Source organism: Tupaia chinensis, unplaced genomic scaffold (assembly GCF_000334495.1).
Source record: "Tupaia chinensis unplaced genomic scaffold, TupChi_1.0 Scaffold000335_1, whole genome shotgun sequence".
NCBI lineage: Eukaryota > Metazoa > Chordata > Mammalia > Scandentia > Tupaiidae > Tupaia > Tupaia belangeri.
The window spans coordinates 5,762,674-5,775,617 of NW_006159829.1; positions in this window are offsets into that span (position 1 = coordinate 5,762,674).

Genomic DNA, 12,944 nt, shown 5'->3' on the forward strand with positions numbered 1-12,944 from the left:
GTATTTATGTGGAATATCATGAATAAACAGGAAAAATAATAAAAACTATCAACCTAGTAATCTTGGTTCAACAAAACTATTATTGATAAAGAATAAGGATAAGCATTTAAAAATCACTAAAAATTGATGTACACACTGACAAATATGAATATATATTGACTAAAGAAACTATTGAAATGACTAAAAGACATAAAAAATAAGACAATAACTCAACAGTGGACAAAAACAATGTATAAATTGGGAAGTAAGGTTATAAACAGCAGCTCAAAAATTAAAATTAGACTTCCCAGAGAGAGAGAGAAAGAGAAGGAATATGCTATTGTGTGTATGGAGTTAAAAATCATGTTATTTTATAAGAATTGCAGAGAACAAGAGTAAGTTCTTTAAAAAGTTAAAAGAAATACTACGGAATATATTTCAAGAACAAGATGATATGTTTTGAAAGATTAAGAAATCCTCCTTGAAAATCAAAGATAGCTAAAGTGATACCAAAGAAAAAAGAATAAAATGAAAAAGAAACAGAAAGCTCTACTGAGAAAACAGAAAAACATCAAAGGCTAAACTCACTCATGGGTATACTAAAAAGCAAGAGGACATGGGGGAAACAAACTCACAATAAAATAATGCAGGATAAAAACTCCATAATTCCTGAAATTGAAAAGATGCATACATGCAAGGTAAAATGAATTAAATATATGCATCTACAAATTTTCAAAATACCAAGTTGATAGATATGATTCGAAACTTTTCTTGAGAGGAGAAAAATAAAATTTAGAAGGAAATTGAATATCAGAATATGATCGCCCTTCTCAGCTACAACAGTGGAAGATGAAAGTTAATTTAATGACTTAAGAGTTTAGAAGGAGACTTATTTCCAGTATTGAAGTATATACTTGATCAAATATGGACAAGAGGGAATATAGTGAAAAGATATATAAAGTCAAGGATTTACTTACCATCATGCAAGTTCTCTTAGCATGAACTTGCATCGAAATGAGTAAAGAAACTAAGAAAGAGAAATCTTGAAATCTAGAAAAGAGGGATTAAATATGGAAAGAGAAATGGAAGTGCAGAATGGTGTGGGGAAGCCCACCAGGCTGAGACCCACAACTTTATGACAGCATATCCCAGCTGTCTATTTCAAGGAACAAGTAGACCCTTAGATGTACATCACTGGCATGAGGAATGAAATCATTTTCTGAGTTCTGCCAAGCACTTTGAGTAAAATTATTGATAGTTATTTCTAAAGAAAAACTTGAAGGAAAAGCAAGCAAAGAAGAACTGCTCTGGAAATAGCATGTGGCACAGTCCATGGAAATAATACTGTAAATATAGATTGTGAATCATTTTTAATGGAATTTCTACAGCAACTCTAAAATAACTACAATTATTTCCATCAGTGAAGAGAACAGAGTCCAAATTCAAGCTTGTACTGCTTCTTTTGACTCAAAAGAACAGTTTTTTTTTTTTTCAAATTTGATTATTATACTATCATTATTCTCCCTTCCTAGAAATGTTCCTAGACATAAAGGATACATCCTCATCTTTCATGAATTTTGTAATGCAGTCTCTACTTTCTGACTTATTACTCTTCTTGTTCTAGGAATATCCTTGGGAGTCCTGATTAATCTTCCATTTTATGGGTTCTACCCTCAGACATTGGATAGCACCTAGCTGTCTAGTCCTGCCACCACACCACTCGCCCTTACCCCTGAATATTCCATTTCTGTTTTTCAGTCATGCTTCAAAACTTACATGTCTCGGGAACCAGCAGTTAACGTAATGGCTATGTCGCTGGACTCCCACGTAGTCGACCGCAGTTCACGTCCCGGACCCGGTGGCTTAAAACTCACGCCGGGCGCGTGTGTGTGCGTGCCTAAGATCCTGAGAGGAGAATGGAGGAGAAGGGATTGTGGCGTGACCATCCCCCCTAGGGGGTGATTTCTCGCTTTCTGTCTCTATGTCTCTCTCTGTCTGTCTGGCGAGCTCATGCGCCCTATAAAAGCGCACCAACTAAAAAAAACCCCCCCAAAAAAAAAAAAAAAAAAAAAAAAAAAAAAAAAAAACTTACATGTCTCACCTTAGCAAGATTCAGATAGGACATATTTCCATTATAGAAAACTATTTCATAAGTATTCCCTTATAAAGATCACCAAACTGATCTTGTCTTTATTTAAATTTTTTATATTTTGCTATTGTTAATTCTTTTTAATCTTTTTTTTAATTTTTAAAAATATTTTCATTTAAAATATTGTTCTTGGTGTCTGAGATTTTCAGCAACCCATAAAATGTGTCTGAGTTGAAGACTACATTGGCCTCACCCTCATTCCAGCTCTGACCAGACACTGTCTTTACACAGATCTGGACAGTTGCAAAGAAAGTTGATTGAAACTCACCATTCATAACCTGCATACCTAGCATTTTTCTTGAAGTAGAAAAAAATATTATACTATATTAGACAAATCCTCCCACTATCACTTACCCTACCAAAATAAATTCTAAAGAAGTTTCTATTTGATATCTGAGTTAAGAGAATCAATGAAAGCAAAGCAGAAGAGAGCATGATGACATGAATCAACTACTTAAAGCAATAATAAAAACAAAGAAATAAATGTTTCTTGGTATAATATGGAATATCTCTTTGTTAACAATTTGATTATCTTAGGAAAAGTAATTCAGAATGCTTCAAAACTTACCCAAGATGCTAATGTGCTTTTAAAATTTTTAATAGATTTAAAATATCAAAATGTGTGGAATATAGCTAAAAATGTGCTTGGAAGAAGAAAAAAATATAACTTTACATGGTTATTTTGAAAAATAAAGGTGGAGCTAAAATAAATGACATAATTTCAACTTCATAAAAGCTAGGAAAGAATGACAAACAAAAATATTTAAACAAGAAATTAGATAATCTTTTGATAAAATAAAAATGAAATACACACACACGCACACACACACACACACACACACACACACCTCAAAAGAGATCGGCCAATATAAAGCATCAATTCCTATACCAGGAATTATAGAGGAGAAATCACTACAGATCTAAAGGACATTAAAAAACACAATAAGAGTGTATTATGATGAAACTTGCCAATATGTTCAACAACTTTGACATAACAGACAAATCTTAAGTAACACAGATTACCGGCATTGTTACTACTGTGATGATATAGAAGGTGGAGTGCAGTGGCAACACCCTAATGGAGTCTTTTTAAATGGCATGCCCTCTTTCCCAGTAGCCCCATTTTCTCTAATATTTTCTAACAAAATAATCTTAAATTTGGAGAAAAAAAGTCACCTAAACATAATTTTCATGCGTTCATATTTAGAAAGTCATTTTTACTGTGTATAGAACTAAAATAAGCTTGAAAATATAAAACAAAACATAGGATATTGGGCAACCATCAAAAACTATGTGTTTATAATCGGTAACTTTTGGGGGTTTTTAGATTCTATATCTCATTTGAGAACCAGTAACTCAAGGTCATGCTCCCCTTAGTAGCTAAATCAGGCAAAAGGTAAATATTAGAGTGTCCGAACTATTTTCCTGGACAAGATTGAACTGGAGTATTATTCCAGATTGGAAGTCCAAAATGCAAAACTTCTTATCTAAATGAGAACAGAACTGATCTGTGGATGAAAACATACAGAATCAGTAAATATCCAAAAAAAGTATCCCAAGTGGAAATCTGTTTGGAAAAACAAAACAAAACAGATCTTGAGCAAGGGGACAGTAAGTAGAGATGAGATAAAATAGTCACGTTGTATGCTGGGTGGAAGGCAGAGGGAAGAGCAGAAAATAGGTCATTATATTTATTTCAAAAAAATATTTTAGATTGAAACGGAAGAATTATGAGAAATAAATAACTAAGATGTAATGGAGCAGCAAGACAAGAACCAAGGAGAAAGCTAATATCTTTCCTCCTTCTCTTCCCTTTCCTCCTGTCTTTCCTTCTCTCTTTCTGTAATTATTTGTTTAAGTTACTAAGTATTTACTGAGAAGAAAAGAAAAAAAAAAAAGAAAAACGAAACTGACCTAGTCTCATATCTCACAAAGCTTAATTCTCCTCATAACAGGAATATAGCCATTCATATAGCCATTCATAAGGAATAATTCAAGGACAAAAGATTCTGGGAAAATTTATGACATGAGATATAAACTTAAAAAAAATAGGTTAAGCTGGATAATGGTTTGAGGAAATAACCACATTACAATGGGAAAAAAAATCCTTGAAAGTTTATGCTAATAATCAATTTCTGAATAAACAGATTATAGCACTGACAATTTTATGATGTACTGTTTCCTTACATGGTTGTGATCACTGTTGTACATAAGCATCTTGTATTTAATTGGAGCAACCTTGTGGTTGACAATCATGTATTGTACTAAGAATGTGAAGCATTGTATTTCAAATATGCTAAATTTTTAAACATACTGATAAGGATGATGACTGTAAAAGTAGTCATATATATTTTTGAAATTTATTTTATACGTTTAATCACTGTACATCACTTGTAAAATGAATTTACCCAACACAAATATACTTCACACCAGTCCAACTGAGGATACTATACATTGTTATCATCAGCAGACAACAATCCACTTCTGTGTCTCATAAGTATCTTGTCTCTCTAGTTTTTTTTCCCTTAATTTGTTTCATCACAGTCTCCACCATCTTTCACCCTCTTTCCACACTGTCTCCAGTATCTATAACCATTTGCCATACTTCTATATCCTCTAATACTTGAGTTTCTGCTCTAGAGTGTTGACAGTTGGTATATATTCATTGGAGACATACAATGTCTCTCCTTCATAGCCTGGTTTTCTACATTCAGCAGTAAATCTTCTGTATTTGTCCACTTTCTATCAAAAACAAGGATCTTGGTGGGTTTTTTTATGGCTGAGTAGTATTCCATAGGGGGATTGTGCCACACTTTTTCAATGGGTTTTTTTATGGCTGAGTAGTATTCCATAGGGTATATGTGCCACACTTTTTCAATCCATTCTTCTGTTCGTGGACATTTGGTTTGGTTTCATATCTTAGTGATTGTAAATAATGCCACAATAAACATAGATGTGCAAACACTTTTCCAACTATACCTTCTCCTATCCTTTGAATAGAACCTAGGAGTGTAATTGCTGGATCATATGGTAGTTCTATTTGTAGCTCTTTGAGGAACCTCCATATTGTTCTTCACAGTGACTGGACCAATTTATATTCCCACCAGAAGTGTAGGAGAGTTCCCTTTAACCAAAGCTCTGCCAGCAGTTATCATTTTTAGTTTTTTTAATCTTCAACATTCTTACTGTAGTTAGGTATTATCTCATTATGATTTTGATGTGTATCCCTCTTATAATATATTTTTAAATGATGTTATATTTTTAAATGTAAGTATTATAGCACATTAAGAAATACTACAGATCATGGTTAAAAATGAGGCACAATGAATAATTATGTAGTATTTTATTCTGCCAGTGTTTTTCACTTCAAAGGCTGGCTTTATGTTGACTAAAGGATCATGATCATTATATAAATAACTCTTTATTAGTATCTAACAAAGATCCATCTGAGAAGCAGTAAAAGATATCCTCTCAGAGGTGACCGTCTGCAGTGCAAATAAGAACACTTTGAGCTTTTGTAAAGTCTCTTGTGGTAGGATGTGAGTGAAAGTATACCAACTCTATGCCATGTAACAGTAAGCTGGGCATCAGACGTTGGAGGGGGCATCACAACTAGTTGTGTTATAAGAGTTACATACATTCCAGTAGAAAATTTGAGGGTTTTGTAGAAAAAACATCCCCAAAGTTTACTTCTGTGTGTGGAGCCCAAGTACAGGAGGAGGGTCCAGGATTGGCCGTGAGCCTAATGGCTGAATGGCACCCATGTCCTGACCATAGGAATATGAGAAGCAAGAAAGTGGCAAGCCAGCTTGATTCGGGACCCCAGTAATTGCACAAGGATTGTCCTAGGGGTTAGATCATGAGAAAACTCACATGAGAGGGCAAGGTAAGGAGGGTTTGTGGTGAACAACCTCCTGTGAGGTACTGTGCTGCTCTGTCACCCAGGGACCACAGACGTGAAGGATGTCAATTAAATGTGTTAGCCATCCTAGACAAGAGAGATGTTCTCTCTCTCCCTTTATCTCCATCCATAAAATTATTCCATTTTAAAATATCTAATTTAAGAAACTGTCCTAACCAAAGAAGGATAAAATTAATTAAGATTCTTCAGCATTATATAATTATCTCCTTTTCAAAAATAAAAAACCTTGACAATTTCACCACTTGTAACTTGCAGCAGCAGCAACCTTGTCAATTACATTAAAGAGGATCTCCATACACCAGCAAGGACAGGCGTAACCAGTAACAACACTCTACGGGTCCAGAGGCAGGCAATGAATGGTGTGGCGTATACCATTCGCAAAACTGACTAGCACGTTCCCGTCTATTTATAAAACGCATGCTATCTAGGTCAGATATGCTATATCTGTGGGGGAACTAATCACTTGTGACGTCTGAAGGATTTAATGGCTGGGAAAGTCCTCAATAACTCTTCTTCTTTCAGAGAGAAAATCTTGTGATTCATTACAGTGCCAAGTGCTAGAGGACGGTAGTTCTGGGTGATTGGAGATGTTTATGGGCCACTGCTTCGTCGTCCTCTTTAATGTTAACACTCCCGCCTTTTAATGTCTCCCCAGTTATTTTTTATAACCTGCTTGGATAATATTCTAATTGTGAATGCATATTACTCCAGGGCAACATTGCTGATTTTTTTCTTTTTTACTGAGAGATCAATCTGCTTCCTTTCTCTATGTATTTTATGGAAAGAAAAAGGACAGCTGAAACCTGGGGGAAAGACGAGACTCAGCATTTGTTCAAGGTGCGAATGTGTCTAATTATTCTGCATAATGCCTGTATGACTTTGGGCCAGCTACTCTCCTCTCTGAGCTTCCTGTTACCTATCTAAAGGCTGGTGGTGGTTCCTGTTCTTCTCTCGTGGCTTCGTCTGAAGCTTCTTTCCTCCTGTCTTTTATGTGCTAGTATTTCAAACACATGCTTGCCGTGAGTGGCATAAATAACCCATCCAGAGGGGAAAATACAGGTGGGTAGACAGAAACACAGGTAGATACATACATAGACAGATAGAATTTCCAAAAGTAAATCTGGGTATATTTTCTATGGAAACAAAACCCATTTTCTTACTATTGAGTTGTCGGAAAAAATCATGAAGCATTTTTGCATAGAAAAGCAGAAACCTGTATCATGACTTTTCCAATGACCCAATTTGGTGTTCTGGTCTATAGAGAAAATAGTTTTTATTTCTAATCCCTGCTGCTCTGTCCTGTCCAATGTTGCTCTGGCTTGGTTGTAAGAGCTCTCTCTCTCTCTCTCTCTCTCTCTCTCTCTCTCTATTTCTGATGCCCCAATATGAGAAATCTATCAGCTGAGAGGGCAATCACACAATTCCAAATTCAAATCCACTCCTCTCCTCCACCCTCTTTCCACATCCCAAAAGGAGGTAGATTTAATAATTATAATAGTTCAACCAGACGACAGCTATGGAAGCACGTTGGGAGTAAAAGACCAGGCTGCGGCACAGAGGTGAGTAGAATTAATGATCGATAGAATAATTATTTATTGAAAGTCTCCCATATAAAGAGGTTATATGTGTTTGTATTTACCCATTTAAATTTGATTTATCACTTAAAGTAGATTATTTGAAAGATATAAGTCTTAGCCTCCCTTCACGCAATGTAGAAACACAAGACCAAAAGAAAATAATGTGCTAGCACGTGGTAGGGTGGTTAAAGCTACTGGATTCCACACGTCCAACTAGGCAGTTCAAAGTCCAGATTCAGCAGCCTTTAAAACACACTGGGGCGCATGTGCATATGTGTCCAAATTCCTGAAAAGGGAAGTGGAGATGAAGGGATTTCAGTGTGACCATCCCTGATAGTGGGTAATTTCTCACTTTTCCTTTCATTCTCTCTGTCTCTCTCTCCAGGGAGCACATAAACCCTCCAGCAATTCTTTTTTTAAAGGAAAGAAAAAAAATTTAAAAAAAAGGAATGATGGGTACTGCTATAAGGAATCTCAGACACAGAAGGAGAATGTGTCCCAAGACCCTCAGGGACATAGTGACCCAGCAAACAGCAGAGCTAAACTAGCCCAGTGCTAAGCAGAGGGACGAGCGTGTCTGTAAGGTGCTTCCACAGTGAAATCACAATGTACACAACTGAGCTTTCAGCAGAACCTTCTGCTTCAATCTCAGGCAAGCCAAGGCTATTTTCTGCACTTGTCTTTTAAGTCACATTAAATTAGGCATTTCTGGACTTTCTTTTTCCCTACTATGTGTGTTACATTGTTTGATCCCAAAATAGTTCTTGTCTTATATAGCCCATGAGACAAAAGGAATAAACTAACACAAGTCATGGTGGAATGTGTGCCTTGAGGAGCTCTCAAAGGCAAGTACCGAAGGCCGACTGAGGTCAATCAGGAGAGCATTTTCACACATTCCCAGCACAAACCCAAGTAGCTCCTAATGAAGTTGTGGTCTCATCTTCTTTCTTTGCTGTGCTGCCTTAGGCCCTGGTTTTTCCTAAGCCTTGTTCCTAGAGTCACAGTAAGGAGACTATTCCACCTTTTCACTGAGAACTACCAGTTTGAATCTTTTACCCACGTACTCGTGAATAGCCCTTCCTTTCACTCTTAGCAATGACCCGGTTTTATGGAGGATAAATTATAAAGCTTCCTGTATCCTATTTTTGCTGCCGGTTGCAAATGAGAATACTGCTTCTCATATCCAGCAGCAGGAAAGATGCTTAAAAAAAAAAAATTACCCAAAGGCCTCCCACAAATCTGCCCTCTCATCAATTTGGCCTAAATTATGACGTACAGGATGCAATTTTTATTGTAACAAGGGAACACTGGAGCTGAGCTCATATCCGAAGCCACACATCTGCAGTGATGGAGGCTGACTATCCGAATAGTGTTCAAACATTTTTTCAGAAGGAGAAATAGGAAATGCAGAGAGGAGCCATTGCAATTTGCTAATGGAGTGCCCTTACAGCTTTGTTTCTGCCACCTTTGCACTGAACCTACTTTTCACTCTGGGTACATGGTCCAAAGTCTCTGTGAAATCACACATTGTAAAATAGTGAGACTAGTCAGAATTGCAACCCGACCAAGAGGGACTTCAGTGCAGGGAGATGGGGCCTCACTGCTCTCGGTGTTTCTGCACATCCTGCAGGATGAAGAGCTAGAGCTGTTTAGTAAATTCTCATAACGAACTCTGAGACCAACCCACCCATCACATATCATGCATTTTCTTTTTAGCTTCAAATTCTCATAAGGAACTCTGAGACCAACCCACCCATCACATACCTTGCTTTTTCTTTTTAGCTTGCTGTAGGACGTGTGCACGTACCAGAGAGAGACAGAGAAAGCATAAAAGCGCTCCCCAGAGGGATTGGCCATATCACCTCCCTTCTCCATCCTCCTCTCAGGATTCTGGGCATGTGCACACACACCGGCTCCAGACTCTGACTGCAGAGTCAGCCACGTGGGATGCAGCCGCCTTAGCCACCAGGCCACCCGCTGGCCCATCTCACATGCCTTCACTGAGACGTTGTCCATTTACTATCAGGGGTGTGACAGAGTTAATACGAAACCTCAAATGATGGGTGTGGATGTCCTCATGCAAACCACGTTAGAAGCCTCAGTTCTACCCCTGTAGCCTAAGCCTTTCCCTTACTGCATGGGCTCTGAGTATCCTTAGGTAAAAATCTAATTTCCACCAAAGCATACATTTCTCTGAGTGTTTCACATCATTTTTCACAAGTCTGTGTTTATCTTGGTCATCTGTGTTACTTACACATACACAGTCACACACGTACACACAGTCAGAGGTAACTGAAACACAGATGACTGAAATCAATACATTTTCTTTAGGTATTACAATAGGGCATGTGTGCTCACTAGAGAGACAGTGAGAGGAAAAGTAAATCGCTCCCCAGGCGTGACGGCCATGCCACAATCTAGACTCCTGCATTGTCCTCCTGGGATTTTGGGCATGTATACACACAGCCCCACATGAGTTTCAAGATACCAGGTCTGGGATTTGAACCATGGTCAGCCATGTAGGAGTCCAGATCTTAACCACTATATTACCTGCTGGCCCCAGTTTTACACGTTTTTAATAGCATATGTCCCTTCACACCGTGGCTGTGGTTAACTGACTGGCTCGTTTGGTCACTCAATTAGCTAGTACATATTATTGTCCATCCACTGTGGTTTGGGGATCATTAAGGAACAACAGGAATAATAGTGATATTGAAGCTCCCTCTCTTTCATAGAGTTTATATTTTTATACAAAAAAATGGTCATTAAGTGAGTAAATGTACGACATGTGAGAAGGAAACAGGTGCTCAGGGAAAATGGAGAAAGAGTAATCAGGATAGGAATACACAGAATGTTTGGTAGAGGGACGAAGGTTCGAGTATATGGCAGTCAGGAGAAGGCCCTAAGGTACAGCGACATTTGGGCAGTGTAAAGGGCTCTACCTGAAGGATGCCCACCAAGCTGCCAGCTGTCTGCAGGAGTGTTCAGACTGCTGAAGTCCAGGGCAGTCATTCACTCATGTCTATGTCCCCAGCACCCAGCACAATGCGTGCAAGGAGCAGGGCACACGTTTCTGAATGATTAGCTCTTAGGATTATTCTTTATACCAAGCTACTTAATATTCTGATATCAAATATTAGATTAATTTTAGTTTTAATGTCAGGACAAGGAGAAAACCTAAAGCCCCCATCTGTCCTTGTACATGACTGACATTCTGGGCTTCCCCAGGCCATTATTAATAGAAACAAGGCCATTGAGGGTCCATCATTCGCCAGTGGTGTGTTCTACATTTTGATAATTAATTCAAAGGATGTGTAAATACATGTGACTCTGTTTTAATTTCTCTTATGCCGTTCGCCTCTGCTTCATGGCCTGAATGAAACAGCTACTAAAGTCCTCATATCACTCTGGCTCCAGAAATGCCCAATCATATGATGCACCCGTTATAGGGTAAGTAATAAATACTGCTGCAGCATTGCAGTGGCTACACAAATCTTTCCAACTAATATTTTTCTAAGGCGTTCTCAGATTCCCCTGACCAAGTATGCAGAAATCCACCTGCCCTGAAATCACCCTTTATTGGATGAACAGGCAATCTGAACTATTATGCAAATGTGACCTTCTGGGAAGTGGAGGAACAGAAAAACAGATACCATCAGCTGTCCAAGTATATTTTGCCCACACTTCTTTTTGGAATAAAAAAGCAAATCTGAGCTACTGAGTTTCAGTGTAATAATGACAATCATTGTTTTCATTGTGTTGAGTGATACTGCATGAAATGTATTTTTATATCATTTCCTTTTCAGTCTTTTTCCATCCTTATATTTTAGTCATCTTTTGTAAAAAAAAAAAAAAATCGTCTAATTGGATTTTGTTCTTGTGGTCTTTTGTAAAAAAAAAAAGAAAAAATCGTCTAATTGGATTTTGTTCTTGTGGTTGTCCTTGTGTTGTCTAGCTTAGCAATATTTGTGTTTTTGAAGGGAGCATTTAATCCTCTTAGATGTAAAATGATTAGTTATGTATTTCAAGTTCAGTGTGTCACCTTTTGTGCTTCCTATTTGTCCTATCTGTCCCAGGATTTTTTTCTCTTTATTTCCCCTTTTGCTTTGTCACTATTCTATTTTCCTCTACAGTACTGTCTAAGCTATAAGTCTTCTCTTGAGCCTTTTAGTGTCAGCTAAGAAATGCCATGTGCAAAACTAACTTAATACATTCACGTCCTACCCAGACTAAGCACACTTTAGACTATTTTTTATTTAAAAAAAAATCCGTCCCTCTAGACTTAACGTGATTATAGTACTTAATTTCTTTATTACGTTCTCACAGTTATTATCATTTTATTCCACAATTTCATTGTCACAGATGGTCTGTGGGTAGGGTCATACCAGCTCTTTTACTGCCTCCCTTCTAGAAGCCTACAGCACATTTCCAAGGTTTATCAGCAGGGCTGGAGCTTAAATTCTGTGACCGGCAGGCACTCCCCTGAGCTGAGAAGGCATAAACAGCAAGCGTCATCATGGCAGGGACAGGTAGGTGGCTTTTGTCAGATACAAGATGCGAAGCCATGAGAGTGACTTTCAGGAGACACCCTACACATTATCCTTGTAAGGTGCCGGATCACTGAGGTAAGGGGCAGTGGTGTCTTACAATGTCTGTTGTTTAGGACTTTCTAGTCTCTGAAAGCAGCTTCTCTCCTGTTCACTGATCCATCACTTCTAACATTTTTATAAGTTTCTATTTCCTGATTTACACTATTTTATTTTGAAATACCTTGTGCATTTTCTCTTTCCCAATGTACTTTGACACATAGGGTATTTACTAGGTCGTCAGGAAAGCCATGGTGTATTTTTCTATGCCAAAATGAGTCATGACTTTCCCAACAACCCAATAGTAAAACCTTTCTTCTATTAAACATATATTTCTATATAGGAATCAATGATAAATTATTTGACTTGGGTAAGATACAAAATCATAAACTCATGCTAATGGGTAATAGGATAGTGGTATCCATGATAAGATACAATTCAATTGTTATCTTTACATACCTGGAATGAAATGCTTACCATAGATAAGGCATTGGGACAATAGACTACCATTGAAATACAATAATAGTGAAGAAATAAGTATTATGAATTCTGTGGAGTAGAACTGTAACCCTGAATTTACTAGAAAGGTTATGGAAAATAAACAAGCTCAGGGCTTCAACCTCTTGCCTCAATGCACATTCAGAGGTCTGGAGAATTCCAATGATGGTCCTAATAGAATCTAACGGAGCCAATGTTTCCTAGAGCTGTGTCCTGTGCTACTTAGGTTGTTT